We start from the raw sequence: 13,180 nt of genomic DNA on the forward strand, positions 1-13,180 counted from the left end.
GCAAAAGAATGAAGGTGGACTCTCAGCCTCTCATCATATACAAAAACTAAGTCAAAATCGATCGAAGACCTAAATGTAAGAGCTAAAAGTATAAAACTCTTAGAAGAAAACATAGGTGTAACTCTTCATGATCTTGGATTTAGCAATGGTTTCTCTGACGCGACACCAAAAGCACAAGCAACAAAAGAAACATAAATTGGCTTTATCAAATATTTAGACTTTTCTACTTCAAAGGATTCTATCATGAAAATACAAAGACAACCCACAGAATAGGTGAACATATTTGTAAATTATTTATCTGATAAAGAATTGTATCTAGAATAGATAAAGAATTCTTACAAAATGGCTAAAAGTAAAAAGGGTTGGAGAGAAGCAGAAGAACCGGAATGCTCACTCCTTGCTGGTCAGAATGGAGAATGACACAATCACTTCCAAAGGCAGTTTGGCAGTGTCTCTCTTTTTTTTTTCGTGATAGAGTCTTGCTCTGTTGCCCAAGCTGGAGTGCAGTGGTGTGATCTCGGCTCACAGCCTCCCAGGTTCTAGCAATTCTCCTGCCTCAGCCTCCCAAGTAGCTGGGATTATAGGCGCACGCCATCACACCCGGCTAATTTTTGTATTTTCAGTAGAGACGGGGGTTTCACCATGTTGGCTAGGCTGGTCTTGAACTCCTGACCTCAGGTGATCCACTTGCCTCGGCCTCCCAAGGGATTACAGACATGAGCCACCGTGGCCAGTGCGGTTTGGCAGTCTCTTGAAGCATTACGCACACACCTACCACCACATGACCCAGCCATTCCACTACTAGTATTTACTTAAGAAAGATGAAATCAGCTATCCAGGCAGACTTCAACATGGATGTTTACAGTAGCTTTACTTGTAATAATCAAAACCTGGAGATAACCCAAATGTCCATCAACCAGTGAATGAGTAAACAAACCATGGTGAATGGATACAATGGAACACTACTCAGCACTAAAAAGGACTACCAGTCCCTGAAAGAGCATCCATCACCCACAAAGTAACTATGCTGAGTGACAGAAGCCAGACAAACATAGGGTATACCGTATGATTCCATTTTCATAAAATTCCTGAAAATGCAAACTAACGTCCAGTGACAGAAAGCAGATCAGCAGCAGCCTGGGTCAGAAGGGGCAAGAGGGGCCGGGGGGATCTCAAAGGTGGGAATAGATTTGTTCACAGTCTTACCCGAGCACATGCCTCCTGGCTAGAGAAACATGCCAAAACTCAAATTGTAGGCGGGGCACAGCGGCTCTCGCCTGTAATCCCAGCAGTTGGGACTTTGCGAGGCCAAGCAGGAGGACTGCTTGAACCCAGGAGTTTGAGACAAGACTTGGCCAGATGGTGAGACCCCTATCTCTACAAAAATAAAAACATTAGCCAGTGCAGTGGCACATGCTTGTAGTCCCAGCTACTCTGGAAGCTGAGGTGGGAGGATCGCTTGAGCCCTGGAGTTCGATGCTGCAGCACGAATGCACTCCAGCCTGCGCAACACAGCAAGACCCCATCTCTAAAAAAAGACAACTCAAATTGTATGCTTCATGTAGGTGCACTTTGTTGTAAGTTGGTTATTCCTCTATGAGGCTATTTTATTTTATTTTATTTTATTTTATATTTTGAGATGGAGTCTCGCTCTGTCATCCAGGCTGGAGTGTGTGGTGCAGTCTCAGCTCACTGCAACCTCTGCCTCCCGGGTTCAAGCGATTCTCCTGTCTCAGCCTCCCGGGTAGCTGGGATTACAGGAGTGCGCCACTATGCCCAGCTAATTTTTGTATTTTTAGTAGAGACAGGGTTTCACCATGTTGACCAGGCTGGTCTCAAACTCCTGACCTCAGGTGATTCACTAGTCTTGGCTTCCCAAAGTGCTGGGATTACAGGCTGAACCACCACGCCTGGCCTGTAAGTCTATTTTAAAATGAAATTATTAATTTTGCTGAATGTTTAACGTATTATATTATTAAAAGTTCTTACTAGTGGCCGGGTATGGTGGCTCATACCTATAATTCCAGCACTTTGGGAGGCCGAGGCAGGTGGATCACAAGGTTGGGAGATCGAGACCATCCTGGCCAACATGGTGAAACCCCGTTTCTACTAAAAAAAAATTGGCCGGGTATAGTGGCGTGCACCTGTAGTCCCAGCTACTCAGGAGGCTGAGGCAGGAGAATCACTTGAACCCAGAAGAAAAGGTTGCAGTGAGCTGAGATCGTGCCACTGCACTCCAGCCTGGGTGACAGAGCGAGAGTCCATCTCAAGAAAAAAAAGTCCTTATTGTTAGAGATAACATTCTGCATTTCGTATGTATGTGAGATATTTACTGATGAAATCCGATGTCTGGATTTGCTTTAAAACACTCTAGTGAAAGGAAGCAGACAGGAGTGAAGGGGAAGAGGTGGAGATGGAACAAGAATGACATATTGTGAGAGAATTCTTGAAGCTGGGTATTAGGTACGGTGGTGCAGGGGTCATTAAACGGTTCTAGTTTAGTGTATGTTGCATATATTTGAAAATAGAAAGTTAGAAGGCAAATCCAGGCTTCACTGTTTCCCAGCTGTGTGAGCTCAGGCAGGTCCCCAACTTCCCTAAGGGTGACAGTCCCCATCGGTGAGCAGGGGATGGTCTTGCCCTCCCTTGGGTTCTATGGGGGACTTGTTCCAGTGTCTGGCGATGGCTCCCTAATTCTGCCACTGTCTCCCCAAGGGACTGCAATCTCCTTAACTGTGGCATGCAGGCCCTGTGCCACTGAACTAACTGTGGCATGCAGGCTCTGATGACACCCATGGCACAGTGACGTCAGCCGACACTGGCATAGGGCTTCCTGTGTGCCAGGCGCTGGGGTGAGTGCAGCCATGTATCCTATTCAATCCGCATGCCAGCCCCATGGGTGACGTCCGATAGCGTGCCTCCCTTACAGGACTTGCCAAGGACACACAGTGAGTAAATGGATTGTAACTCAGGTCTGGCTTCAGTTATGACCTCTGCCACATGCTGTTCCTGAACATTCTAGGGCCTCCCAACTCTGACGGGGGGATCTGTGCCAATCTGAGTTCACAGGACCGTCTCCCCTCACTCGCACCCTAGCCTCTGTCCTTGGCTTCATCCAACAAGCTCAGGCCAAGTTCAAAGGCCTCCTCTGTCTGCCTCTGGGTCCGAAGCAGAACCAGGCAGCCCCCAACCTTCCTCCTGGACAAAGGAGCCCCAGGGACGCTTGTCACCTCCGTCAAGAACTCAGCAGCCCGGCAAGGAAGAGACCAGCAAAGGTGACCTCATGGGAGTGTCCACGCCCTGGCTGGCTCCTGTGGGTTTGAGCAGAGGGAAATGGCACGGAGCTGTCCCTCCCTTACCCAGTGGGAAAGTCAGTGGTGTTCCTCTCATGAGGGCCTGCCACACCTGCCCGCCCACCAGGTGCAACTCATGCTCCTTGCTCCCTGTAGCCACTGAAATGGTCCATCGGCCCCGTGGGACCCGGTATGGCCGGGAGCAGGACGAGGCTGGCCTGGCAGTATCAGCCCCTACTCAGGGTGGCTCTTGTTCATGGTGCTGTCGGGCCTGGCCCAGTCTGAGTGGAAGGCAAGAGGCCCACAGCCCGAAACCCTTCACCAGTGCCAGCACCCAGCCCAGGAAGTCAGGGAGCGTGCGGTCTCCCTCGGCAGGTAAGACGGCCTCAGCTGTCCTTACAGGCCAGGGGGGCATGGGAGGGACAGGGTGTCTGCCACGTGCTCCGCTGACAGGTCCCAGTGGAGATTTCAGGCTGGACGATGACAATACATTTTGCTCCTTTTCCAGATCTGTCTGAGGGTCTCTGAGCCCTGCTTACGCAGATGGCTCTGTCCTGAATGCTGGGCTGGTGTTGCCCTGGAAGGAAGGAGGGAGCCGGCATGCTCAGAGTCCAGCTCAGAGGTGGGAGCCCAGAGCTCCTCGGATCTTGCCTTGCTCCTGTGAGGACGCCCCACCTGCTCCTGGGCCTAGCCCCTTTTATCTTCCCCTTGCCTTGCTGCTAAGAACCCCCCACCGGCTAGAGGGCAGATGCTGTCCCTGCAGGTCCCCAAGCCCCGCCCTCCACGGGTGACTGTGGTTCAGCAACAGCAGAGGCCAGCTCCAGCCCAACACACCTGTGCTCCCTCAAGCCCAGCCCAGCCCAGCCCAGGACCCTGAGCCAGCCCCATGCCCAGCAGCCTGCAGGAGCCTTCCCCACGCTGGCCCAGGCCTCAGACGGAATCCTCTGTGTGTGTGCCACTCAGCCGCTGATCAGTCATGCTCTGCCACATGGCCACCTCTTCCATCCCTAATACTTGTCTTCTGGGAGAAAGCAGGAGGAGATAAGACGGAGTGGGAGGAAGAAAAGGAAAGCCCCAGACCACTCTTTGCTCCTGGAAGCTCTGGCCCCAAGGCTGGGAGAGGCAGACAAGCCTTCCAGCAGTGTGACCTGTGCCTGGATTTCCCGGGGAGGGGGATTTGAGACACGGACAGTGCCTGCTGCAGGGCCCAGCATGGCGTAGAAGGCAGGTGTCTTCCCTTCCTGCCACTCAGCTTTCCAGGAGGCTCGGAGAATGTTTGTTGACTTGGAAGACAGTCACACAGTTGTGACTTGGGTGGGACCTCGTCCTCACATCCAACCTGCCACCTCCAGGGAAGATCAAGGCAGAAAGCACCAGGGAGTGGCCAGCTGGCAAACGCCCTCCTCAGGAAGGGACAGCTGCTGCCGGGACCCATGGCACGCCCATCCTTGCTGTCTGAGGTGGTCTCCCTGACGCTGCAATACGGGGCCAGTCAGGGGCCTGGGTCCCAGCCCTCCCAGCCCTCAGTGACCCGCAGGCCCCACAATGGTAGAGGGAGGGTGCTAAAGAGCTGGGTACCTGAGCCCAGCCGGACAGGGAGGCAGAGAGGTCACCCCATCAATACACGCTGAATGGCTTCTCCAAAGACGATGGCCACCAGAGGCACAGACAGCCCCAGGCCAGGACAGAGGCAGTACTGTGTCATTGCTGTCACAGCCCTCACTTAAATAAAATATATATTTAAAAATTTACCTCAGGCTGGGCAACAAAGTGAGACCCTATCACTACAAAAAATTGAAAAATTCTCTGGGCATGGTGGCACATGCCTGGAATCCCAGCTACTTGAGAGACTGAGGCAGGAGGATCGCTTGAGCCCAGGAATGCGAGTCTGCAGGGAGACTTCGATTACACCACCGCACTCCAGCCTGGGTGGCAGAACAAGACTCTGTCTCCAAAAAAAGAAAAAAAAAAAAAATGAATAAATACACTAAAGGGGAAGAGGCAGTTGTTTCCTCAGAAGATTCGCTGAGTCATTTAAACGGGGAGGCTTTCTACTGCATTTATGATGTCTGATTTATGCACAGCTTTTTAAAGTGTCTTTTCTTTCTACGTAAAACAAACCCACCTGTACAAAGCAACTGAAAAAGTAGCTTAGGAGTGACTCCAACTATTAACCAAATATAGCACAAAGAATGCTAGGCGTGGTCCGCCTTCTTGGGTCAATATTTACCTGGACTTCAGCCTGCCTCGGAAAGGAAATTTGAAAATATTTGGTGAGTGGCAGAATGGTTGTCTGGCTACACAGGCTGATAAGCAGCTGGGGCTCAGGTTTCCAAGCTGGCCTTTTATGGGCGAGAGACATTATCACCATCAACGCCCATGTGCTAGTAGTAGCACCCACTGTCAGCCAGCTATTTGTTTTGTTTTTGTTTTTTAAAGATTAGTTTATTTTAGAAGGTGGGACTTTAAAAATCATTTTTAGGTCAGATTTGTGAAGGTAACACATAGAGTAAAATGTACCCTTTTTAACGTACAGGTCTATGAGTTTTGTTGTTGTTGTTTGATTTTAGTAAAGATGGGGTCTCGCTATGTTGCCCAGGCTGGTCTCGAACTCTTGGCCTTAAGCAATCCTCCTGCCTCGGCCTCCCAAAATGCTGGGGTTACAGCTGTGAGCCACTGTGCTCCAACCAGATGTATGAGTCTTGACAAATGCATACCACCACCACATCAGGACACAGAGCACTTCCAGCCGGCTCCAGGCTCCAGCCCAGAGCTGGGCCCTTCCCTGTCCCACCCCAGACACTCCTGGCCTATGTTCCATCCGGTTTCCCTCTTCCAGTGTCACAGAAATGGAATTGCGCGGGCTGTGGCATCCTGCACTCGGCGTGATGCCTCTGCAATGCGCCCAGGGTGTCACATGTATCCCCAGCTTGTTCTTTTTTGTGGTTGTGCAGGATTCTTTGGTGTAGACGTGCCACAGTCCGTGTGTCCCTGCCCCAGCTGAGGGACTGCTCGTGGGATTTTGCTACTGTAAACAGGTTTTGTGTAACCGTGTATTTTCATTCATCTGAGGGCCACTGTGCTGTCAGCTAAGCACAATCATGGGGCCTGAATCAGCTCACAAGGTCACTGTGCAGGGGAACCATTGCCCTCATTGAGGGGCACAGAGCCCCGGGCACAGCCCCACAGCTGAGAAGTGTCGAGGCATCCGGCCTGTGGGACTCCACCCCTGTATCACCACCCTCTGTCTGCCACAGCCACTGTGCCCCACCCATGCACTGTCGCCTGAATCTCTCAGGAGTGTGGGCAGGAGGAGTCCTGGGAGGCTGGTGCAGGAAAGACTGACCAGGCAGGTGGCAGGGAGCTCACAGCCTCCAGGCAGGAGGCTCGGGAGCAGGAGGGCCCACCACAGGAGTGCAGGGACAGGGGAGGACAAGGAACAAAGGCTGGGGGCCTGGAAGGACAGAGAGACTTTCTGCAAAAGACAGAAGCTGAGTTGAGCCTGGAAGCAACGCCCCAAGGGAAGGGGCCAAAATGGACAGCAGCCAGCCCTGGCCGTGGGTGGGGATGGGGCAGGCGTGCAGGATGGAGGGTAGGGCCTGGAGGGCTCATGGACGAAGGAAGGAGAGTTGCAGAGGGGCCTTCCAATCCCAGCCCCAACCTCCCTCTCCCGAGAGAAGACCCCCAACATGGGGCAATGGCCGGGGCGAGAAAGGGGCTGTCCCAGGTGGACTCCGCGCTCTATCCCAGTGCCTCCTCTGCGCCTGCTCTGTCCAGAGGCGAAGGCACCAACTTCGGACTGAGCACAGCACACAGAAGGGAGGGTGGCCGGCCAGCATGGGTTCTGGCATTGTGTCAGGGGGTCAGGGGAACTGAGCCCCAGGAAGACTCCTTAGGCAGGTGGCAGCAGCCACTGTGCAAGGAGAGGAGCCAGAGAATCAGGAGCACCGGTTGGCCTCCACCAGCCAGACCCCCAGAACCCACGTCTACTTGAGGACACTGTCAGAAGGAGCCCAACATCCAGGCAGCTGCAGGATGAGAGGCCCCAGGCGGGCTCTGCCCCTCCCCACGCTGCCCCTCTCCAACAGGGTCCCCACAGCGCAGCCCACTCCTCCAGGCAGGCTCAGGGTCGCACAGCATGCAGCCTCCTTCTCACCCTCTTCTGCAGCAACCCCCTTGCTCCCCCGCCTTGGATGGCACCAGGCATACTGCCCACTCATCACTAGCAAATGAATGGTGTCCCTAGTGCTCCCCTGTGAGCACCGCAATGCATACAACAGGTACTCAATAAATGTTCACTGATTATAAATCTGCAGTGGGCAGGGAGTGTCTCCACTGCCTGGTATTTGTCTATTCTCTTCTCGCTTTCTGTGGGCACGGACAGCAGTCACTGCCAGTTTCGGTGCCAGCCCCGTGCTGAGTCCAGGCACCCTGGCCGCTGAGTGCTTGGCTGAGATGGGGACAGAGCCACCGCTGGGATTCTGGGGTCACAGATGCATCTGCATGTTTATTCCAACCGACAGGATTGTTGCTGACATTAGCGGAGTTGTGCTTGGCCTGCTGCTGTATAGAGCACCCATATGAGGTAGGCGCCAGGCCCAAGGCTAGGCATTACAGAAGCACCCCTGTCCTCCCAGAACCCTGCAAGGAAGATGTTCCCCCCTCACACATGCACAGGTGTGGTGGCGCCTCAAAGGTCCCCGAGTCAGCCGAACCACCTGATCCCGAGCCCCACATCTTTCAACTCCTTCAGCTCCACACATTCTTAAAACCCAGGCTGCATACCAAACAGGAAGCGGGGAGCATCGTGGAGCATGGCCCACAGCACCTGTCCCCACTTAGCTCCCAGGAGAGAAGGCTGGCAGGCAGCCCCAGGACCACCGGCCGCAGCAGCAGTGGGGCGTGGGCAGGCTCGGACACGGCAGGCCTCATCCCAAGGCGCCTCCCTGGGCCCAGCTCCAGCGAGCCAGAGGCCACTCACTGAGCTTGAAACATCTGCCCAGACCTGGGGCTGCTGCAGGGCCTGAAGCAGCGGTGAGCACAGGTTTGTCGAGGCTTCTGGGAGGTAAATATTTTGATATCTGTGCTCCAGGAAAGGATTCTGAGCTTCAGAGATGAAGCAACCTGCCCAAGAAGGCTCCTCAGCGACCGGGGCCTGCCCTGGGCGTCTCCAGCCAGCACAGCGGTGGCCTGGGCTTCCAAGACAGAAAGGCTTCCTCATGAGCCCGTTGCCCAGAGAGAAACGGCTGCTGCCCCCGTTCCCAAGGCTAAAATGACAGGCCACAGACACGTGAGCCCAACACCCAGGGCCCACCTGCCCGGCACTGGCCCCTGAATATCAGTGCTGAGCCAGAAGGGCACAGCCCACCTTCCTCTTTCTTTTTTTTTTTTTTTTGAGATGGAGTCTTGCTGTGTTACTCAGGCTGGAGTGCAGTGGCGTGACCTCTGCTCGCTGCAACCTCCGCCTATCGGCTTCAAGCAATTCTCCTGCCTCAGCCTCCCGAGTAGCTGGGATTACAGGTGCTCGCCACCACGCCTGGCTAATTTTTGTATTTTTAGTAGAGACGGGGTTTCACCATGTTGGCCAGGCTGGTCTCAAACTCCTGACCTCATGTGATCCACCCACCTCAGCCTCGCAAAGTGCTGGGATTCCAAGGCCCACCTTGTTCTTCTTTAAGGCAAGCACGGTGCCAAGCAACCTGTTTTGCCTGATTGAGCTCCCGCTCAGTTAATCAAGAAACAGGGGCCTGGGTGGCCTCTGGAGACTGGCTTGGGATAGAAGGTGCTTGCTCAGGTCACCCCAGATGAGCCTTCTCCATGCCCTCAGCTCACCACAGTCTCCCAGGATTACCTCCCACCTCCAACTACCCTCCTGGCTAACGCTTTCCTCTCAGGCCATGGGGAGAGCAGGCTCAACCATGCCAAGGACGCAAACAGATTGAGGGCAGGGCCTTTGTGTTTTGGTGGGATTGTCTTTCATGGAGGAAAAACAGGGGAGTGGGTTGCGCTCTCTAGTAATGACAGTGACCACAATCCTGGTGTTTCTAGAATCTCTGTTTCGGGGCTTTGCCACATGCACAAGTCCATGAGATCCTCACCTGGGCTCTGTGAGGTAGCCAGGATTATACGTGTGATCCCATCTCACAGATGAGCAAATCCAGGCTGAGGGCAGCCTACAGGGACCAGGCCGCCCCCTCCTTTGCACCGTTCGGCCACCGTTGGGGGAACAGGACCCAAGGCTGCAGGGACCACCCCAGGGGATGGGCAGTGAAGCTGCCGTTCCTGCACACTGCCGCATCTGGAGTACCCTGAGGCTGGAAGGGGCATGGGGGCATCATTCTTCTCCTCTCCAGCTGCCTTCCCCCAGAGCCTGGCCTCCTCGCATCCCCTAAATCAGTTACTTAAACCCAGTGTGGTTCCCAGACCAGCAGCACCACCAGGAAGCACGTCAGCATGCAGACTCTCAGGCCCTGCCCAGGCCACTCGGCCACATTCTGCATCTGCTCCCGATCCCCAGGACTGTGGAGAAGCCACATTGTGTCCTACAGAGTCCTGAGGGCCTCACACGTGCATGTGACCACTGACGGTCCACTGCCAGGGCGTTCGTCCCAAATGCGACCATGGGGGCTCTCCTGAGCCCCCTTTCCCTAGTCCACCTTCCTCATGCACGCAGAAGTGAATCCTGCAGAAGTCTCAACGGGCTCAGTACGAGGACCCAGCCCTTCACCACATTCAGTGGCCCTTCCAAGCGTGTGGCCCCAGGCCAGGAGCTCCTGCGGCACTGGGAAGGTGGCTGCCCTTTGAAGGGGCCACGGAAGACAGCACACGCCTCCTGGACCCTGGGCCCTCTGCCTGAAGCAAAGCAGTGACTTTCATGAAGGCATGAAATGCTCTCACGACAAAGGGCAAAATCCAGCTTGTGCCTTTTTTTTTTTTTTTTAAGATGGAATTTTGCTCGTTGTCCCAGCTGGGGTGCAGTGGCACGATCTCGGCTCACTGCAACCTCCGCCTCCCAGGTTCAAGTGATTCTCCTGCCTCAGCCTCCTGAGTAGCTGGGATTACAGGTGTGTACTACCACACCCAGCTAATTTTTGTATTTTCAGTAGCAACGGGGTTTCACCATGTTGGCCAGGCTGGTCTTGAACTCCTGACATCAGGCATCCCAAAGTGCAGGGATTACAGGCTTGAGCCACCGCATCCGGCCTCCAGCTTGTGTTTCTAACCATGAAGTCCCCCCACTGCTCCGATTCACTGCACAGACCACAGCCTTGGTGTCCTCAAATGTGACAGGCTGGCACAGGTGCTCATGAACATCTGAACCAGCTCTGGCTTCCTTTAGTCCTCCGAACAGAAAAGACATTTCAAAATGGAGGCAGAACAGGGCGGCTTCCTCCACTTCCCAACCAGCAGACACGGGTCCAAGAGCATCTTCCCTGCTGAACCAGGACCATCATCCACGTGTGAAACAGGGGGCAGAAATGAGGGCATTTTGGCCACCAAACTCCAGTCCTGAGACTGAGCCCAGCTATAGCATTCTCACCAAGGGACCTGGACATGTTATTTTGGAAGGAAGGAGAAAGGAGGCGAACAGGCGAGCCGTTCTCTCCACAGGGAGTCCAAGGTGGGCCCGGGCCCACATTAACTTGGACAAGGCACTTCTGGTTTCAAAGGGCCATTCAGCCTCCTGTGCAGTTGGCCACCAAGGAGCTGTCTGGCTTCACGTCCCTCAGTGTCCTTGCCAGGCCACACCCTATTTAAAACCTGACCTCTTAGGGCAGTCTAGGAATCATGGCTTGTTGAGCAGGACAGCCGCGACCTCAGTTGTATTGTTCTAGAGCATTCTGAGGGACCCCACCCGCCCATGCAGGTCACCTGTGTAAGGATAAAGGACAAACACACCTTAAAGCCCCTCACCATCGCGGCATCCCAGCCCACCTCTCACCCAGGTCTGTCCAGGATGCGCCCAGAGGGCACATGCCCCGTGGTCTCCAGCACATTCCATGCTCCTCACACTGTTCCTGCCACCTGGAGGAGCCCACTGCCTGCCTACATTACAGGTGCTGTCAGGCCATGCTGAAGATCCTCCTCTCGTGGCCGCCATCGCCACAGGTCCCAGCCCCAGGGCCATTCCCACGGGCCCACTAGAGAAGCCACAGCCCATGCCGCCAGGCTGGGCTCCTTGTCCTGCGTGCTGAGTCTTGGCTTCAACTCCTCCAGCAGAGACGGCCTCCTCCGCTCTTTCTGCGGGGCTGGGTCCAGCCCATGACTCATTCATTCATTCCATTCCAGAACAAACCCTTCTCTTGCCTGCTTCTAAACTTTTGCTCAAAATGTTCTCTTTTGTGATAATGAAGTTGTGCTGAGGTAGGAAATGTCCTCCGTTTTAGAGATGCTATGATGGAGTGCAGGGGGCAGGTCACGGCGTTCGTGACGTCAGCTACCAAGGCATGATGTTCTGGAATCTAAGTGCTGGTGCTCAGAGGTTTGTCCTCTCTACTTTTCTGTATGCTTAAAATTTGTCAATTTAAAAAAAGTACCCCTGTGCCTGAAAAACTAATTCCTTTCCTGGCCTATCTCTTCCTGCTAAAATCTCTCTTTTCTTCTGGAAGGAGGCCACAACCGACCTCCTTCCATCTTCTGTCCCTGGGCCACCTCGCCTGGGCTCGCTCCCAGCACAGCATCTGCTGAGCCCTGAAGCCTCTTCTTATGTCCTCAAGCAGCCTATAAACTTGCCAGGTGGGGCCGAGCCTCCCCACACCTCCCTGAGGCTATACACAGACGCTCTGGCTGGATCCAGTGGCCTGGGCTAGAGGGCGGTGTCACCTGAGGCCAATGAAGCCATCACTAACGGGAGAAGAAAGGAGATGATGGCACCTGTGGAGAAGGGCATGTGTGGGCCACAGCGTGGCCTGATGCCTGCTGGATGCCACTGCCCCCAGGTTTGGCCAGGCTTTGCTCTCCCGTGTCTTGGTGGCTAGCCAGGCAGCCCTGAACCCACCAGGCAGAGTCAAATGGCCTGGGCCCCTCCCAGGAGCAGCAGGGCTTTCTCCACCACATTTTCAGGAGCGGGCTTCAAATTGATGCCAGGCTGGTAGGGGGTGCAGTGGGCATGATCAGGTTTAAGTGACTCTTATTGTTTCTGACATTTGCTAATAAGTCTGATAAGGCCCCGGGAAGAAAATTACAAGATAACGGTATGGCATCAGCTGGGCTAGGAAGAGTGGCCTGGCCACCTGCTACCGATCCAGCCCCCAGGCCTCTGCCCACAGGCACCTGCCTTTGTCCAACCCTGGGGAGCCTCCCTGTCCACCCTGGGGCTGGCCCAGCCTATGGCCAAAGAGAGGCTGGGACAAGGTGGGGCATTGGTAGCCCAACAGGGCTTGCAATTTGGAAGCAGGCCACGAAATCCCAATTAGCTCCCGACCATTGCTGAGTTTAGATGACAACCAAGGCTGCCTCATTATCTTCACAGCTGCAGTCAAAGCGGAGTTGGTTCATTTGCTACGTGCTGACCCTCTCCGTTTAAAGGACAGAAAAGAAAGAGGTGGCCGTGGTTGAACCTCTGCACGCACTGGTGACTGCAGGATGAAGCTGCCCATCTGCCAAAGAGCTCCAGGGGGCCTGTGCCCCCGAAGAGCTGGGCTGCCCACCGCTCTCCAGCTCCAAGTGTGCTCTCCAGCCACATGTTCATCCTGGGGGGCACCCAATGTTCCCTATTAGCAGCTCCGCTGTTACTGCAGGATAATTAATTCAATTGGAAGTAATTGAACAGGCAAGGAGCTCCAAGGTGCTATTTCACACCTGCTGAGGCAGAGAGAAATATTTGCAAACAGACCCAACCCCAACTGCAAGCAAATGCCAGCCACAGTCCTCCCAAAGTACAGAGC

General features: G+C 54.3%; 1 protein-coding gene and 1 long non-coding RNA gene across 6 annotated transcripts in view; one reads left to right on the forward strand and one right to left on the reverse strand.

The window, feature by feature from the left end:
* The window catches only part of PEMT (phosphatidylethanolamine N-methyltransferase), an 86,270-nt gene that overhangs the window by 27,785 nt on the left and 45,305 nt on the right, over nucleotides 1-13,180 (reverse strand). The window lies entirely within an intron of this gene.
* Nucleotides 2,983-5,285, forward strand: LOC141408758 (uncharacterized). The gene is made up of 2 exons (XR_012425320.1): nucleotides 2,983-3,668; nucleotides 3,802-5,285. It is a non-coding gene; the product is annotated as an uncharacterized lncRNA (long non-coding RNA).

Source organism: Macaca fascicularis, chromosome 16 (genome assembly GCF_037993035.2).
Source record: "Macaca fascicularis isolate 582-1 chromosome 16, T2T-MFA8v1.1".
Taxonomy (NCBI): domain Eukaryota; kingdom Metazoa; phylum Chordata; class Mammalia; order Primates; family Cercopithecidae; genus Macaca; species Macaca fascicularis.